Source organism: Jaculus jaculus, unplaced genomic scaffold (genome assembly GCF_020740685.1).
Source record: "Jaculus jaculus isolate mJacJac1 unplaced genomic scaffold, mJacJac1.mat.Y.cur u25, whole genome shotgun sequence".
Lineage (NCBI taxonomy): Eukaryota > Metazoa > Chordata > Mammalia > Rodentia > Dipodidae > Jaculus > Jaculus jaculus.
In genome coordinates this window covers 427501-433350 of record NW_025423515.1, presented here as the reverse complement: position 1 = coordinate 433350, position 5850 = coordinate 427501, and the positions used below count along the sequence as shown (strand labels likewise).

At 46.6% G+C, this 5850-nt stretch overlaps 1 long non-coding RNA gene across 1 annotated transcript in view; it reads right to left on the bottom strand.

Moving 5' to 3' along the window:
- Positions 1–5166: 5166 nt before the first annotated feature.
- LOC123457534 overlaps positions 5167–5850 on the bottom strand; it is a 944-nt gene continuing 260 nt past the window's right edge. Inside the window, exon 2 of the long non-coding RNA XR_006635032.1 lies at positions 5167–5560. This is a non-coding gene — a long non-coding RNA (uncharacterized LOC123457534). The remainder of the gene's footprint in view (positions 5561–5850) is intronic.

The following is a 5850-nucleotide window of genomic DNA, read 5'->3' as shown; positions in this document are numbered from 1 at the left end:
TATACATGCACATGCAAGTAAAAAAAAAAAAGAAAACAAACCCCCCCCCAAAAAAAAAATCTGAAGGAAGGCTTGAGAAAGGACTGCTTGGATAAACGGAGGCCCCATTGTGCCCGTTCTCCCTTCCTCTCGCAAATAAATATAAATAAAAACAAAATTTAAAAGTGCCTGTAGGCCTTGCTATACCCATTCTCTGTAGTCCTCTCTCCCTCTCTCCTTCTCTCTCTCTCTCTCTCTCTCTCTCTCTCTCATAAAAGTAAAATGTAAACGAAACACTATAAAAAAAGAAAAGAAAAAGGGAAAGAAACAGGAGGAAGGCTGGCTGGGGAACTTGCTCTGTGATGAAAGGTGCTTGCCTGCAAAAGTAGGTTCGATTCCCCAGGACTTACATACATTTTCTCTCTCTCATAAATGAATAAAAATAAACCTTAAAAGAAAAAGTAGTGTATGTGTCTGGTGACAAGAGACCCTAGGGTGCCCATACATGCACTCACTTGTAAATAAAAAAGGAAAGGGGAGGGAGGACGAAGGCTGAGAGATGGCTCCGTGGTGAATAGTAGCCCCTCAGTAGCTTCAATGACTACATGAGATAATAAATGAAGCCCTATCCACTATCCAGGGCGGGTGCCATATAACTCCTCATGGGCTTCTTTGACCTCTTCCCCCACCACCTCCTTCCTCCAAAAAAAAAAAAAAAAAAAAAGTCTCAAAAAACTTTCTGGTATGCAAAAGAAGAGACAGCTGATTCCGAGCCAGCTGTGGGTAACTTTGACCCAGTAACACATATTCAAGTTCTCTTGAACGAAGTATCTTTCATTGTGGAAACAGTAATATTGACCTTTATAAGAAACCAGAGGGCTGGAGAGATGGCTCCTTGGTGAAAGGTGCAGCCACGTGTACACAATAGTGAATTTGCAGTACCTACTCCCTCCCTTCCCTCCGCCTCTCTCTCATAAATAATAAAATGAAAAAGAAAAAGTAGTGTTATGTGTCTGGTGACAAGAGATCCTAGGGTGACTATACATGCACATGTAAATAAAACAAACAAACAAACAAAAAAACCAGGAAGGAAGCCTTGAAAAAGGAGGACTCCGTGGATAAAGGATCAGACGTGAAAAGCTAGGTTAGATTTCCAGTACCCACTTACCAAATGGCACATGCTTCTGGAGTGCATTTGCAGCGCCTGGAGCCCCCCCCCCCCCCCCGCCCGCATTGTGCTCTTTCTCCCTTCCTCTCGCAAATAAGTAAAAACAAAAGTAGTGTATTTGTCTGGGGACAGCAGGAGATCCTAGGGTGCCCATGTGCACATGTAAATAATTTTTTAAAAAAGGAAGAAAAATCTTAATCCCAGCACTTCGGAGGTCGAGGTAGGAGGATCACCCATCGTGAGTTCAAGGCCACCCTGAGACTACATAGTGAATTCCAGGTCAGCCTGAGCCTAGAGTGAGAGCGTCATGGGAAAAACGAAAGGAAACGAAACAAAATAAAAACCTGAAGGATTAAAGGTACTTGCTTGCAAAGCTAGGTGTGATTTCCAGGACCCACAGTACAGCCACGTGTATAGAATGGTGCACTTGCAGTGCCTGGAGGAGGCCCGGCTATAAAATTTAAAAGAGACAGTATAAAAAAGAAAGAAACAGGAGGAAGGCTGGCTGGGGAACTTTCTCTGCGGTGAAAGGTGCCTGCCTGCAGGGCCTACAATACATCCTCTCCCTCTCTGTCTCTCTCTGTCTGTCTGTCTGTCTGTCTGTCTCTCTCTCTCTCTCTCTCTCTCTCTCTCTCTCTCTCTCTCTCTCTCTCATAAATGAATAAAAGTAAAACTTAAAAGAAAAAGTAGTGTATGTATGTGTCTGGTGACAAGAGAGGCCTAGGATGCCCATATATGCACGTGTAAATAAAACAGAAAAGGGGGGGGGGGAGGCTGAGAGATGGTTCCGTGGTGAAATGTAGCCACTCAGTAGCCTCAATGACTTCATGAGATCATAAATGGACCCCAGGCTGGAGAGATGGCTTAGCGGTTAAGCGCTTGCCTGTGAAGCCTAAGGACCCCGGTTCGAGGCTCGGTTCCCCAGGTCCCACGTTAGCCAGATGCACAAGAGGGTGCACACATCTGGAGTTCGTTTGCAGAGGCTGGAAGCCCTGGTGCGCCCATTCTCTCTCTCTCCCTCTATCTGTCTTTCTCTCTGTGTCTGTCGCTCTCAATAAAATAAATAATTAAAAAAATAAATGGACCCCAGAGCCTGGTGTAGTGGCACAGGCCTTTAATCACAGCACTCAGGAGTGAGTGGTGGAGGGACATAAGAGGATCCCTGTGAGTTCAAGGCTAGCCTGGTCTAGAGGGAGGGAGGGAGGGAGGGAGGGAGGGAGGGGGAGAGAGAGAGAGAGAGAGAGAGAGAGAGAGAGAGAGAGAGAGATATTCTGCCTTGAAAACACCAAAGAAGTAAGCAAATGAAATAAGTAAAATGAGATGCTTTAAAAGAAAATAAACCCAAAAGCCATCTGGAGTGCATTTGCAGTGCCTGGAGGTCCTGTTGTGCCTAGTAAATAAAAAAGAAGAAGGCAAAGAAACAAAAGGAAGGCTAGCTGGAGAGATGGCGTGGTGAAAGGTGCTTGCTTGCAAAGCTTATAGGCCCAGGTTCGATTGCCCAGCAGGGGACACACACACACACACACACACACACACACACACACACACACCCCATATAAAGTCAGAAATAGGCATACCAGGAGAAAGATGGACAAATGTATGTGACAGGATTTCCAAAGAAAGAAAGAGAGACAGGCAAGCTGGTCGTGGTCGCACGCCTTCAATTCCAGCACTCGGGAGGCAGAGGTAGGAGGATCACAGTAAATCGAGCCCACCCTGAGAATTCCCTGGGCTAGAGTGAGACCATACAAACAAACAAAAACTGATGGAAGGCTTGAGAAAGGACTCCGTAGATGATAAAGGTGCTCGCTTGTAAAGCTAGGTTCAAAACCGCCTACGTCCTTACGTGAGCTTTTGGAATTTGAGTTGGTCTGTCTTGTTCTAAAAAGAACATTTTAAAAAGTTGTGTGAGTTTGATTTTTCTTTTTTTGAACTATCTGCCAGTTGTTCACTTCAAACTCACTCTGTAGCCCGAAGCTGGTCTGGAACTCCAAGAGCTCAGAGCTGGGTGTGGTGGCACGCGCCTTTAATGGCGGCACTCAAGAGGGACGCCAGCACATAGGAGGATCCAGGCCAGCCTAAGCTAGAGAGATCGATATTCGGCCTTGGAAACGATGACAACACCAACAAGAAATTTTGAGGTGGGTGAGGCTATCCTGAGCTAGCTGGAGGTGTACCCATTCCTCCCCACCCACCCACCCACCACTTCATTTACAAATAAAAAATAAACACATGGTGCTTGTACAAAAAGAAACACAGCCGGGCGTGGTGGCGCACGCCTTTAATCCCAGCACCTGAGAGGCAGAGGTAGGAGGATCGCCGAGAGTTCGAGGCCACCCCGAGACTCCATAGTGAATTCCAGGTCAGCCTAGGCTAGAGCGAGACCCTACCTCAAAAAAATTTTCAAAAAAAAAAAAAACAAGGAAAGAAACGCATAAAACCCAAGAATGGATGGGTGGTGACTGCCACCTGCTGGAAAGATGGCGGTACCGTTTACATGTGCAATTGCACCAAAATGGAGTTAGATGAATTGGGTGGGAGGTTGGGGTGGGGGGGGAGATGGGACAGAATGGATGGAGAAGCACTGGGGCGACCATACTTGAAGATTCTGTCGCAGAAATCTGTCCAGTAGAGACCATCATTGAATATCAAAAACCTCTACCTTAGGCAAGTTACACCTCCCCCTCCACCACCACCAAGGAAGGAGGAAGGGAGGGTCTTGATCCAGGTCAGGGTCACTTGGAATCCACTATCAGGGTGGGTGCCATCTAACTCTTCCTCACAGGCATTCTTTGATCTCTGCCCACCCCTTTCTAGAAAAAAAAAAAAAACAAAACCAGCCAACCCAACAAACAAACAAACAAAAAACAGGCTCAAAGCTTTCTTGTAGTATCCAAAAGAAGAGACAGCTGATTCCGAGCCAGCTGTCGATAGCTTTGGCCCAGTAACACATATTCAAGTTCTCTTGAATGAAGAATCTTTCACTGTGGAAACTGTCATATTGATCTTTCAAAGAAACTGGAGGGCTGGAGAGATGATGGCTCCTTGGTGAAAGGTGCAGCCGCCACCTGTATGTACAAGATGGTTCATTTGCAGACCAGAGATCCTAGAGTGTCTAGACATGCACATGCAAAGAAAAGAGACAAAAGAAAACCAAAAACTGAAGGAAGGCTTGAGAAAGGACTCCTTGGATAAAGAAAGGATCAGACGTGAAAAGCTAGGTTCGATTTCCAGTACCCACTTATGGCCACGTGCACAAAATGGCGCATGCTTCTGGAGTGCATTTGCAGAGCCTGGAGGCCCTGTTGTGCCCGGTCTCCCTTCCTTCCTCCCTCTCGCAAATAAATAAAAATAAAATTTAAAAGGAAAAGGAGTGAGTGAGTGTATGTGTCTGGGGACAGGAGATCCTAGGGTGCCCGTATGTACACATGTAAATAAAAAGAAAAGAAAAAACTTTTAATCCCAGCACTTTGAGATCGCCCACATAGTGAATTCCAGTTCAGCCTGAGCCTAGAGTGAGAAAATCAAATCAAAACGAAACGAACCAAAACAAAACAAAAATCTGAAGGGAAGACTCCGGGGATAAAGGTACTTGCTTGCAAAGCTAGGTGATTCCTCGGGACCCACCATACAGCCACGTGTATAAAATTGTGCACTTGCAGTGCCTGTAGGCCCTGCTATACCCATTTTCAGTAGTGTCCCCCCCCCCCCTCTCTCTCTCTCTCTCTCTCTCTCTCTCTCTCTCTCTCTCTCTCTGTCTCTCATAAAAGTAAAATGTAAACGGATGGATGTGGCACGTGTTTTGTGCCACTCTGGCCACTGCAGGCCAGCCAAACCACCTCTCTCTCCCTCCCTCCCTCCCTCCCTCTCCTCCCTCCCATTGTTTTATCAAATTGCATGTGAAGTCTGGCACGATGATGTGTCTTCTTCTGTGTACTCGCTCCCTCCCTCCCTCCCTCCCTCCCTCCCTCCCTCCCTCCCTCCCTCCCTCCCTCCAGAGAAAAGCAGACCAGTCAAAATTCCACTTTTGTAAAACAGCCATGAGTTTATTTCAGTGAGGTACAGAGCCCAGGTGGCATGAGGTAGTTCCTGGAGGTTTAGAATCGTCTTCACGCCCCATCCCCAAACAAATAAGCAAAGCAAACAGCAGCCAGCCACTTAAGTCAGAAAGGTTCATCTGGCAGCAGTTTCTAGTGGCAGGTGTGTGTGTGCCATTGTTCCGTCAGTTCTGCCTGTTCAAAGGCTTGGGCAGCATGGGTGGGGGAGGGATCGTAGCACTGCGGTGTCAGGTTGCGAAGCATTCCAAGGCACAACGACCCGCGCTGGCTTGTGAGAAATGGTCAGCTCCCAAAGCAGGGCCCTTCTTCCAGTGATTATCCACATCATGAGTTGAAGGGGAGAGCAAGGCAGGAACTACAAAGGAAAGAAACAGAGTAAGCAAACGGAGGCTCACAAACAAAGCTTGTGTACACACGTGTCCAAAGCACCTGTCTTACATTTGGAGGGGAGGGAGGTAGCTAGCTAGCTAAGAAGAAATACATACAAAATGGAGAGATGGCTTAGGGAGGGTTAGGGTTAAGGCATTTACTGGGAAAGCTAACTTCTAATGAATAAATGAACGAACGAACGAACGAACGAACGAACGAACGAACGAACGAACGAACGAACGTTCAGAGGCAGGCATCTAAAAGGAAAAAAACAAA